Consider the following 14,045-nt stretch of genomic DNA (forward strand, 5'->3'; position numbering starts at 1 on the left):
TATGAGTGTATCCATGCATGTTTTACAACAATCACATGTAATAATGGATATCTCTCTTTAAATAAAGATATACTTTTATAAATCTGAGCTTTGAATAATGATTCATAAGTTCGTTCGTTCATTCTTAATTTAGATGAATAACATACAATCTCCCTTCTTTAATTTATCCCACAAAAACAAATTACCTACAGAGCTATAAATAGTATTTGATTTCCTAATATAACAAAATATTTGTGAATAGTGATAAGTGCATATTTTATAATTAAATAGGTATAGATTTTAGTTTGAATTTAATTATATTTATTAAGATTTCATATCTATTTAATTAATATTTATATATTTTTTCCTCATCACCTAATTATAAGATAAAAAGAAATTTTAATACAAAATCCATTCATATCTTTTTATCTTTATAGTTTGCAGAGAAAAAGAATAAATCAAAAAGAAGGAAAAGAGAAATATATATATATATATATATATATTAGAGTCCTACATTGACAAGGAACAAAAAAAGGAGCCTCCACTTTAACTATAAATATTCCCTCCATCAAGAGGGAAGGCATCCAATCACTTATTTGAGTACCTCAAGAATTCTCTCTGAGATATTTGGAGCTCGTAGAAGTATTCTGAAGGCTGAAAGCGAGATCATTGAAGAGTTTCACAAATTATAATTATTTCTTTTCTACTCCTTAATTTTCTCTGTGATCATTTTTTATGATTGAGAATTTTAGAACAGTGTTAATTGATTTTATTATGTGTTTCTAAATTACCAAGTTAGGATAAGGATGTAGTCTAATTGAGGAGTTAGTTTTCTATTTCCTTTGTTTTGACTCTTTGCATTTATATTTATGAATATTTTTTCTTTTTCCAATTATATTTATTTCTCTTGTTTTTCATATTGATTTAATGATTGGCCACTATTTAATTAAATCTATGGATAATCTTGATGGACTGGGAGGTGAAGAGAAAACCTAGATCTAAAGAAATAAACATAAATAACTAGGCTAGAGATAGTTCTAGAAATTTATGGTGACTTAAATTATAGCTTCGCAATTTAATTAATTGTTTGGGTATCATGGGAATGAATTCAACACTAATTAAAAAGGGACTGATAATTCAGGAAAATATTAGGACACTTTAGGAATAGTTGTCACTATAATTGATCCGAGTTAACTCAAAGGGTAGAAACTAGTAACCTATGGGGTGAATCCTAAATCTCAACGCTTCAAGTGATTATATTTTCATCATCATTATTTTCTTTATTTATTTTCATTCTTTATATTTTCATTAAAATTATCTATTTTATCTATTTTTCTTGAACTATTAATTATTTAAATTAGTAAAAGTGTAACTTCCCTGTGGATTCGACACTTGAAATACTCTGAGTAATTTATTACTGTGATCTTGTACACTTGTGAGAGCGATCAACTAGTTAGCTATCAATTTACGAAAATTTTCATCAACAAAGCTACAAATACTATTTTATTCATAATACTTCAGAATCTTTCAAATACCATGGATATAAACATCTAAATAAAAATAATATATTGACATTTTAAATTAGGCATGCATATCTTACTAGTAGGCTAGGCCAAGTTGCACATGGATCCTCTATAACTTCAATAACATGAAGATCATAGGTTTGAATACCAAAATAGGTACGAGCATGGAGATGGTGTAAGATTGGTGAAAATAAAAGAATTATTGCAATTTTGAATGAAGCATTTACATGAGTGATTAACATGGAAGGAGTTACAGTAAGAAAATTTGCTTAGAGATAGATGCCACTGCATGCCGTCCAGTTGCCATGACAATTTGCTGCAGCAAGGCTCTTATACAAAAACCAGAATAGGAACCCGTCATGCGATTGCCATGGCAATTTTCCCTGTTAACACAACAGCTTTGTATTTAAGTTAGATAAAAGAGGGAGGTTAGGTTTTTTCGAGGAGGCTTGGATTTTGATGCAACCTGAAGGTTTAGAGGTGACTTTGGAGAGGGGTTCGAATTTAGAGCTTGGGAGGAAGAGGAGATCATTACCTTTTGCATTTTCATTGAGTTTTCTACTACTTTTCTTCTTCTTTCTACTATCACTATAAAAAAATTGACTTGTCGCTGCTGAAAGTCAAAAAGTTATCGCTGAAAGTTTTCAGCGGCGACAAAAAGTCGCCACAATGTTGTGGCGAGAGCTTCTGTCATTGATTCAATTTGCGGTGATCAAAAAAGTTATCGCTGAAAGTTGAGAATCTGCAGCGACATTTGTCGCCGCCGAAAGTCAAAAAGTCGCCACTGAAAGTTTTTAGCGGCGACAAAAAGTCACCACAATGTTGCCATAAAAGCTCTTGTTTGTTGATTCAACCTGCGGCGATAATAAAAGTCGCCGCTAAAAGTTGAGAATTAATTGTCACCGCATAAACCACGCATCAACTATGACTATTTCTGTCACCGCTGAATGTTAAGTATCACTGGCGACAGTTGTCGCCGCTGAAGCTACCAAAAAGTTATCGCTGAAAAGTAATGTTGGTTCAAGTACACACATGGCACCACATCACTGTCCATGTGGCGCCACACCTCATGCCACGTGGTGCCATGTCACCCTCCACGTAAGGCCCCATCTTGCACCACGTGATGCCATGTCATCCTCCATGTGTAGCCCCGCACCTCACGCCACGTGGCCCCATGTCACTCTCCACGTGTGGCTCTCACCACACGCCACGTGTCATCATGTCATTAATTTATATTTTCATTTTGAAAGTTGTCTCCTCCAAAGTTTGAACCCGTAACCTCCTTCTTTTATGTCCAACCATTTTGCCACTGAGCTAGAATGAACCTGTAATCTATTATTGCATAATTAAATATATATATATATACACATATTATTAAACTATACAAACACACATATATATTAAATATTAAATATTATAAAATATCATTACTATCCTTAAATACTTCAATTTAATTCTTTCAATTTATAAAATTATAAATTATATTATTTATTTTGTTTAAAGTTAACTATAAATATAATTGATACAATATAATTTGTATTATTTATTTTAATTTTCTTTACTTCTTGAGGTTGTTATATTATTTATTTTAATATTCATATTTATAGTTATAATATAAAAAATATCTAAGAATAAATAGTAAAAATATTGATGATTATACATTAGTAAAAAAAAACTATAAAAATGCAGACAATCAGCGACGACATTAAAAAGTCACCGCTGAAACTTACAACATAATTTTTTTTAAAAGAAATTAAAAAATACAAACAATCAGTGGCGATACTAAAAAGTCACCGTGGAGACTTGCAACATAATTTTTTTAAAAGAAATAAAAAAATGCTGACAATTAGCGGCAATACTAAAAAGTCACCGCTGAAAGTCGACTTTCAATGACCACTTGTATGTCGCCGCTGAAACTTGCAACATAATTTTTTTAAAATAAATAAAAAAATGCTGACAATCAGCGGTGACACTAAAAAGTAGCCGTTAAAAGTTGACTTTCAGCGGCGACTTTTTAATGTCGCCACTGAAACTTGCAACATAATTTAAAAAAAATTATAAAAATGGCCAAATCTTTCATATTTATAACAAACTATTTCTATTTTATATTTTTTAAAATTATCTTTTCTAAAGGTTTTATAATATTAATTATTTGTCCATATGTTATAACAGTAGAATTTATTGTTCTTCGTTATAACTAGTAAAATAAAAGCAGAAGAAAATATAGAAAATGAAATAGATAACACCCCTTTTGAAATAAATCAACAAAGATACATGAACATAATATCACATATACAACAACAATAAAAAAGCCTTTATCCCACTAGGTGGGGTTGGCTACATGGATTGCAAGACGACATTGTGCTCTATCATTTATCAAACTTTTAGGAATATTATTAATTAAGAGATCGCGTTCAACAACTTCCAAGAGTGTTCTCTTAAGCCTTCCTTTACCCCTCTTAATCGGACTCAAAGTTATATGTTCCTCTCTTCTCATTGGTGCCTCCCTTGGTCTTCTTTGTACATGCCCAAACCATCTCAACTGATTTTCTATCATTTTTTCCTCAATAAGTGCTACCCTCACTTTTTCACGTACGTGCTCATTTCGAATTTTATCTTTACGTGTATGTCCGCACATCCATCATAACATTCTCATCTCTGCTACTCTAACTTTATGCTCTTGCTGTCCCATTAAAGCCCAGCATTCACTACTATATAATATTGCTGGTCTGATAGTAGTGCGATAAAACTTTCCTTTAAGTTTATTAGGCATCTTACGGTCGCAAATAACTCCTTTAGCTTTTCTCCAATTAAACCACCCAGCTTGAATCTTATGTTTTTGCCATCATTTTGAATAATGGCTCTCAAATAACTAAACTTTTCCATTTGAGATATAATTTGATCTCCCAATTTCACTTCCAAATTATTGCTGAATAGTTTCTTATTAAATTTATAATATAAATATTTCGTCTTACTTCTACTCAGACGGAAACCTTTTGACTTCAATGTCCTCTTCCATAACTCAAGTTTGCAATTAACCTCTTCTTTTGTCTCTACTATAAGAACTATATCATCCACAAAGAGCATACATTTGGGAATTTCCCCTTGAATATGTTTCGTCAAAGCATTTAAGATCAAGTTGAACAGATAAGGACTCAGAGATGATCCCTGATGTAGTCTAATCTTTATAGAAAAATCCTTTGTTTGACTACTAGGCGTTTTTATACTAGTTTTTTCCCCCTCATACATATCTTGTATGGTTTTAATATAAGTAATCTGTACTCCCTTTTTTTCCAACGCTTTCTAAAACACTTCTCTTAGTATACGGTCATAAGCTTTTTCTAAATCAATAAAAATCATGTGTAAATCTTTATTTTTACAACGATACTTTTCCATTAATCCCTTTAGTAGATAAATCACCTCTGTAGTTGATCTACCTAGCATAAAACCAAACTGATTCTCAGAAATATTTGTTTCCAATCTCAACCTGTGCTCAATTACTTTCTCCCATAATTTCATTGTGTGGCTCATGAGTTTAATCCCTCTATAGTTAGTACAATTCTAAATATCTCCTTTATTTTTATAAATGGGAATTAATGTACTTCTCCTTCACTCATCAAGTATTTTCTTAGACCGTAAAATCACATTAAATAACTTAGTTAACTATCTCACCCTTCTTCACCTAAACATTTCCATGCTTTGATAAATATATAATCAGGTCCGTTGGCTCTACCATTTGCCATTTTTTTAAGAGCTTCCTTTACCTCCTTATCACATATTATTCGATAGAATGACAAATTTTGTTCTCCTTCACCAGTTACTAAATCCTCCAAGTTACTAGATGAACCCTCTCCATCATTGAAAAATTTAAAAAAGTAAGTCTCCCATCTATTTTTAATTTCATCATCTGTAACTAAAATTCTTCCCTCTTCATCCTTAATACACCTTACCTGTTCTAGATCTCTTGATTTTCTTTCCCTACTCTTAGCAATCTTATAAATGTTTCGTTCTCCTTCCTTCGTCTCAAGGCTTTTATAAAATTCTTGAAAAGCTTTAGAATGAGCTTCACCCACAGTTCTCTTAGTTTCCTTCTTAGTCATACGGTACCTCTCCCAATTTTCCTCAATGTTACACAAATGTATGGTTTTAAAATAGTTCTTCTTATACTTGATTTTGTCTTGTACACTATTATTCCACCACCAAGATTCCTTATCTCTCGGACCAGAACCTTTTGATTCTCCCAAAACTACTTTTGCAACCTCCCGTATCTTTTTAGCTATATCCTCCCACATGATGTTAGCACTTTCATGAGATTTCCAAATTCCTTTATCCAAAATATTTTGCTTGAAAATATCTTGCTTCTTACCTTTTAATTGCCACCATCTAATCTTGGTGTTACTACTTGTCGACGTTTTTAAATTTTACTCATAATACACACATCAAAGACTAGGATCCTATGTTGTATCGTTACAGCATCTCTGAGGATCACCTTGTAATTTTTACAAAGTCTTCTATCTATGTTCCTAACCAAAAGAAAATCAATATGTGACCTTGGGGCTCCACTTTTGTAAGTGATGAGATGCTCATCTCTCTTCTTGAAACAAGTGTTGGCAATCTTAAAATCATACGCCAATGAGAAATCAAGAAGAGTTTATCCTTCATTGTTTAGCTCTCCAAAACTAAAACCACCATGCACCCTCGCATAGTGACTAGCCTCCCTCCCGACATGCCCATTAAAGTCTCCTCTAATAAAAATCTTTTCACTCTGTGATATGTGTCGAATTAACCCCTCCAGATCCTCCCAAAATAATTCCTTAAGACTGGCTTCTGTCCCAACTTACGGCGTGTAAGCGCTAACAATATTAACAGTCTCACGTCCAATTATCATTTTTAAGGAAATAATTCTGTCTCCAATTCTGCTAACTTCTACAACGTTCTTCTTCCACTCCTTATCCATAATGATGCCTACTCCATTGCGTGCGCTTACTTTTCTTGTATACTAAAGTTTGAAACCTTGAATATCCTTAGCTTCTTCTCTATGCCATTTTGTTTCTTGCAGGCAAAGGATATTAATTTTTCTTTGAATCATAACCCCTTCAACCTCTACAGATTTACAATTCAATGTCCCAACATTCCAAGTACTAAATCTAAGTTTGCTCTCATGGACTAACCTCATTAGTCGTGCATGTCTAGAATGACGCGGTAGCCCTTGCTCATTTAACACTACATCCGAGTGCCGATGCAATAGCTCTAACTCACTTATCACTGTACTCGAGCTATGCAGCGCGTTACTTATGGGCAACGACCTAGCATTAACATTATAACGTCTATTGTCCATGTTCATGATAGATTTAATAAAGTTTTACATTGACTGTTGATGGCCTAACACAACCCTCCTCCTTTACCCGAGCTTGAGACCGGCTATAAATATAGGCGGAGTTATAAATATAGGCAGAGTTATAATATCACATATAACTTATAAAAAAATGATATTGCCAAGTAAGTTTAGTAACAAACAGAGAATATTCAAGAAATATAATATTCAAAAATCCTGTAAAAGAATAGGAAAGTTAGGCAGTGGTGTTCCTATTAAGCCAAGGAAAAACAATATCAATAGAAAATAAAACTTGTAGAAATAGAAATATGAGATGGTTCAATAATATATTAGGATCTAAGTCAAAAAAAAAAGAATAAGATGAGTCTTAAGAGTCTTAATCTATAGCCAAATAGGAATAGTGAACCTAAAAGAAAAGTAGAAGAAGTAGAAATAAAAAAATACATTATAAAAGAATTGAAGAACAAATAGAAATCTAAAAAATAAAAAATAGAATAAATTAAATAAGAGAAAAATTTAAAAGAGATATTTGTGCAGAATATCTAATTTTTTTTTGAAATAGAAAAAGACACAAGAAATCACGGGTGAAAAACAAATATGACAAAAGAAGAAAAAGAAAAAGCAAAAGAAAAATAAGAGTTGAATCTTGTCAAAAAATAATTTAAGCAAAAAAAAAAGGTAATTAAGTGAAGCAAATCAAAAGAGCTAATTTAACCATGATTTTTCTAAACTTCTATAAAATTAGAAGACTTTTGATTTTACAAGCATTGAGTTAAATGGCCCCTTCTCTATCTCTTAATATAAACCTCTCTCCACTTGTAATATTACAAGATATGTATGTGTATCTATGCATACATGCATACATACATACAACTTGGTTAAATAAATGGAAATGAAAATAAATTAAAATTTAAATAAAAAGAACATCATGAAATTGATAAAATAAAAATATATTTTTTCCTATAAAAAATACTTTAATCTAATTTTGAAAATGCAAAAAAATGTTGACAATCAACGGCGACACTAAAAAGTCACTGCTGAAACTTGCAACATAATTTTTTTAAAAGAAATTAAAAAATGTTGACAATCAGCAACGATACTAAAAAGTCACTACTGAAAGTCGATTTCAGCGACGACTTGTATGTCACCACTGAAACTTGCAACATAATTTTTTTAAAACAAATAAAAAATACTGACAATCAGCAGCGACACTAAAAAGTTACCACCGATTCTCAACTTTCAGCGGCGACAGTAAAAATTGCTGCTGAAAGTCTAACAATCAGCGGCGACTATATCTTGTCACCGCTGAAAGTGTGACTTTTAGCGGTGACTTTTAGTGTCGCCGCTGAAAGTGTAACTTTCAGCCGCCACTTTTTAGTGTCGCTGCTTAAAGTCATTTTTTTTGTAATGTATGTATTTGATATTGATTGTTTGTTCAGCTAATTTTAAGATTTCTTTAGCTATATGTGTGATTGTCCTTTGATACTCTAAAATGCTACGAACTCATTTGCTTAAGTTGTAGCTTGATTTATTAATTTTATTTTGTAATTACTGAATGTTTTATGTTTCAATTCTAGTTTTGCTTTGATTTACTAAGTTATTGGCCAATGTCAAGTAATATTTAGGGGGGAAAGAATAAACTTGGGAGAGGAATTTTTGTTGAATCATTAGAATTTATAGCTTAGAATTAACTTATTGCCTTTTGGATAGGAGTGTACCTAATAACCCTTCATTTTGAATGAGGAAAAAAATGAAGAGGAAAGAAAACTAAGAGGGAAAGCACTTAAAAATAATAAAAAAATTACTCTTTTTGAAAATATCTCTTCCTAGTTTTCTCTCCTCATTTTCTTCATACTTTTTCCTTCATCCAAACCAAGCCTAATGGACTTAAGTGGTTAGAAAGGGGTTGAACTTAATGCATTTTGGCAAGGAATTTTATGTTGAGTTAGAATTGAGTAAGATTTTGAGTAATTGAAAAATATTTAAGATTAATTCAAGCAAAGTGTGTCCCAATTCTTACAAATGGAAATTAAAATCAATTTAATTGGTAAGTTAAGTGTAATAAAGCAAATGAGAGATTAAAACTTTAGGGTGCTTTCTTTATTGTTTTTTCGAACTTAGAGTGCTTTATAAGCTTAGTTGCCTAATTTTATTTCTTTACTTTTAATTTGAAACATCTATCACTACATTTTGCTTGCTTAACTTAATTGAAAATTGAAATTTAATGTGTATTTTTATTTAACTTAATTCTTTATGAGAATGACTTAGGTTTACCATTAATTATATTTACTACCCATACATTTGTGGTGTCTATTAATTTTGGTTTGCGTCGTCTTGGAGTAAAATATATGTGCTAGAGGAGGTGATGGTGAAAACACCCAACCTCCAACTCCCTTGAAGCCAAACCTGCCAGGAAATTAATTAGCAGGGATTCTCATCCCAATGGACGAGAAAAACAGATAGAATTCAAAGACTCTAGCTTGTACCAAACATCTTTAACCATGGAATGATACCTCCAAAATAGATAGAATTCAATGACTCTCCACCACCCGAGGCTTCTTGTTTCCACAGGATCGAGTCCAAATATTGGCCCACAATGCGTAATGGCAAATTAATGTGTTGGGGTTCATCTTATTTCTCTAGGCTTTAACCTTAAAATTGACATATCTGATCAGTACACCTTACCATCTGCTAGCACCTGCAAATAACCAAGCAACGAAGAGAAGTATTGTGCCCAAAACACACGGTCATTCCTTGAACTCGTAATATATGCAATCACGAAAAATGTGTTCCTCAATATGTGTATCATCAAAATGCTTGGTTTTGATATGAACATAACAGTGTTTTTATTGTGATGGAAATATTTTCCAGCTTATTAATTAGTTGGATACGGCATAAATCCATCATTAAGTTGCTGTGAATTTTCAAATCCTCTTCCCAAAACGTAAAATTTCTAATTTTTTTTGGAGTCATATTCTATTGTGAAGAAGCACCAGAAATGCCCAGAGACTACACAGATCACTCAAGAATGCAGAAGTTGGAGTACCACATCGGGACAAAGTAAAGTTGGGGAGAGGACGAGAGAGTATATAAGGAAGGGAAGGAGTACAATTCAGACATACTTACCTGGACGGGGTCAATGGGTGATCATAAAGGTCCATGGCCTAGGCCTGGGGCTTCCATTGCACTTTGGAGGAGTCCATGCTTAAGGTCTACCTAATTGGTGGAGCCTACGTCATAATTTGTGGCAGTGGGGGCCTGCGTTCGCGCGGCCCCTATCCAATTCTAAGCCCAAAGTTAAATATTATGGTTGAAGCTCAATAACAATGTTTTGGGCCTATTGGCAAGTTAAAATGTATTGGGCCAACTGCCCACTTTTTTGAAAAAAAAATAGCTTTAATTATGTATTGGGCTCAGAGCCTAGTTAAAATGTCATGGGAGAACAGGTCCTGTTTGTCTGCTTGCTTTCGGCTTTTGCTTAGTTGGCCCAAATTATTTTGGCCTTTCTTTCTTATATTCGTCTTGAAAAAGGTTAATTTTTTTAAACAGAAAAAAACGGGTTAAACTTGAAATTAACATTCATTAGTTTTAACTACTTTAATTTCAACATATTTTCTTATACTTGGAAGGTGGTTAAAAAAAATCCTGATAAATGGCCTTGGATTTGGATGGGATAGAGTTTGGCCTTTTCAGTCTCATTATCACCAATAAAACATCAAGACAAGCCATTGAAACATATAACAAAATTTACGTAAGTGTAACAACTTTGAATTAATAGTTAAAACCTCACAACCATAACACACCTTCGCTATTAATTCAACAAAGTTACGTCCTCTACATTATGCCAAATCAAGCCACATTTATAGCAAAACGAATGCATTTGTGGAATCCCCCAGCCAAATAAGTGTGAAGGTCGTGATACTCATCAAGTACCTAAAACCAAAGAATTAGAAGATGAAAAGTAATTCAGAAAAAGGTAGCAATTGGGCATGTTGTTGGCTTTTAGGGCGTCGTTATGGGACTCTAGTGTCGAAGTAGAGTTGGAGATATGCTTTGCTTTGGATGAGAGAAGATGCAGATGATGGAATGCATGTTTACACTATACATTTAAAAATAGCAAACCTTTGTTCACAAATAAGAAAAAAAAATAGCAATTAAAGCTGAAAAGGATGTTCACAGACCATGTCCATGGCTGATGTATGCAGCATTATGCCTATTTTATCTCATATTATCAGTCTTCACAAATGCTTCACTATGTGTGTGACAACAATAATAGTGAGTTTGGATTGGCATATATTCAATGTGACAAAAGAAATTTCCATTTTTTTTAAAATTCTCATATTTAACACTTTCATTTATGCAATGGTTCAAGCAAAATGGTAATTGAAGCTCAAAATTTAAAATTTTATTATTGATACTTTTTAAATACGTATTCATAAAGTATCATAATATTATTTTTAATTTAAAAATTTATAATTTTCAACACATATTCAACACTTCTAGATTGCAATTTGATATTTCAAATTCAATATTTCAAGAAAATTTTTAAGAAATTAAATTTTATCAAAGATTGTAATATTAAACTTTTTATTACTAAAATCTTTTTTTATCTGCTTTTAAAGTCATAGTTTTAACTTAAAAAAAAAAGTTTTAGATGTAATAGAAGAATAAAGATTACATTTTTCTTAATTACAAAAACATGAGAATGTAATCTTATGATATATAAAGTTATAAAACTTAAGCAAGTTGCAAATAGAACCTAATATAGAAGCTATTTTAGATGATAGTCAAGGAGAAAAAGATATTAATATTATACATGATAGTCGAAATAGGTGGTAGCAAGGTTGTTAAACTCATGATAGAAATGTAAACTTGAATCGCAAACTTAAATCATAAACTCATAAAAGTTTACCTCTATTAATAAATAACTATTAAAAATTTATTATTAAATAATTAAAATATAAAATATGATCATAATTTAATTTAAATATATTTAAAATATAAATCATTGAAACTAAACACATCTATATTGATAAATTATCAAACAAAACATAGAAATTTTAAAATAGAGAACTTATTTTTGGTATTTTTTATTAATATAGTTCTATAATTTTTATGAACCAAATTCTTTATAATATATACTTAACTTACTCAACTAAAAAAAAAAAAATCAATGAGCTTAACAAGTTTAACGAGGTTACATCTAGTTCAAATTTATGAATTAGTTGACAAGATTTTGTAAGTTAAAAATAAAAGCAATAAACTTGAAGGTAAACTTGTAAGTTTAATTGAGTTTGTATCTAGAGTTGGCAAGATTTTGTAGACTAAAAATGGAAAAATGTTAAACTTAAAAAATTAACTTGAAAGTTTGACAACTGTGGGCAGTAAAAAATTAGTTATAGATACAATAAAAGTATAATTAAAATTATGTTTTGATTGGCATTACACTGTTACTATAAAGAATTATATATGTATGCTAGTTTTTGTTAAAAAAAAATATGTGTAAGTTAATTTGGATATTTTTTAAATTGGAATTATATTAACAACTTTTAAATTTATATATATATATATATATATTATATTGGACGGGCATAGATTGTATACATAAATTAAACATGATACAAGCCACTAATTCTCTTACTATTTTTCTTACTATTTCCTTACTTATTTTAAAGAGGGATTGTCAATCTCTCATTATTTTTCTTACTAATTCTCTTATTTTAGAGAGAGATTGATAGTTTTTCATTATTTTTCTCGTAATTCTCTTATTTTAGAGAGGAATTGACAGTTCCTAGCTAATTTTCTTGCTAATTTTAAATCAAACTACGAAATCAATATTCCTTACTAATTTAGTATTTTAAAGAGGAATAAACAATTTTTTATTAAATTCTCTCACTAATTTGTATTTTTCTACTAGTGACTATCTGGAAACACAGGTGTGCAAAGTCTTTTGAAGGTAAATCTTTAGATCCTGAAAAGGTCATTCGCAATGCTGAAGGCTCCTCGCGTGAGTATTGGTCTATTAATGGTTGGTTTGACGAGATACAAACTCCTCCAACCAGCATCACTGACCCTGCAAGGAATGAAAATTAGAGGCCCCCTGATTTATCTTATCTAAAATGCAATGTAGATGCAGCTTTTCATCAATCTGTGAATTTGGCAGGAGCTGGTATAATCTTCAGAGATCATTATGGCTCAGTAGTGTCCCTTCATGGAGATTCTTTCAAAGCTACTTCAAGCTTCATGGCAGAAACACTCACACTCTTACAAGCCCTTAAATTCGCGTCACATCACTCCATTTCCAACCTGTCTGTGGAGTCTGATTGTAAGCCTTTAGTGGATGCCATCAATTTTGGTTGCCAATGTCCTGAATGGAATTGCTCTATCTTTATTGCAGATATTCAAACCTTCTCTCGGCTAATAATCAGTGGTCCCCGAGTTGGATCCCTCGCTCAGCGAATTTGGCCACTGACTAGGTGGCCAAAGCTTGTTACAAGGGGGTGTGGCCCATCGGTTGGGATTTTAATCCCCCTCCCCCCTTTTCTTAAGTTGTTATTAGTTGATGCTAAACATTGTCTTAGTGATGTAACTCTTTCTCATTTGTAATACATCCTTTTCGTCCAAAAATAAAAGTAGTGTTAAAATTTTGTTCAATGTTCTTAGCCCAAAAACCAATTTTTTTGGGCTTTGGCTCAAAATTTTATTTTCGTGAGCTCCAACCTTCTAAGTTTATCTTTCGTTCAAATATCAAAACATGGTTTTATTAAGCTCATTGCATTACTACGATCTCTACATTCAGTCTTTGCGACATAATTAATTATTTCCCTTTTTGCTAAGTAAGCAAAAAAAAAATTAATTTGAGCAATTAAATAGTGAGTAAGTATTTATTTAATAGTGTTGCAATAGTTGATAATAGTCAATCATCGATCAATTGTTTGTGCTGTGAAATTGCTTGTAGCTAGGCGCTAATTCATATTTATTGATGACAGCAACAATTATTGATTTAAGTAATTTGTTCCAACAAAAAATATAAATTAATTCGTGCAGTTGCATGGAATTTAAATCTGAAAATAATACAAACTTTGAAAATTTAAATTAATTAATCAAAAATTAATTTACAATAATATCAACATAAATTAATAGTAATAAAACAATAACACTTGCATATTTTATTTTTATATAATATATTAATCATCATTTGCCATTGA

The 14,045-nt window shown here is 31.4% G+C and overlaps 1 non-coding gene across 1 annotated transcript; it reads left to right on the forward strand.

Annotated features, from left to right (window-relative positions):
- The first annotated feature begins 9,955 nt into the window (after positions 1-9,955).
- Positions 9,956-10,116, forward strand: LOC129296470 (U1 spliceosomal RNA). Its single transcript, XR_008589803.1, has one exon. It is a non-coding gene; the product is annotated as a U1 spliceosomal RNA (small nuclear RNA).
- The last annotated feature ends 3,929 nt before the right edge of the window (positions 10,117-14,045 follow it).

The sequence above is a fragment of the Prosopis cineraria genome, unplaced genomic scaffold, assembly GCF_029017545.1.
Source record: "Prosopis cineraria cultivar Desert tree isolate PC_DT_omini unplaced genomic scaffold, ASM2901754v1 PC1, whole genome shotgun sequence".
NCBI classification, from domain to species: Eukaryota; Viridiplantae; Streptophyta; class Magnoliopsida; order Fabales; family Fabaceae; genus Prosopis; species Prosopis cineraria.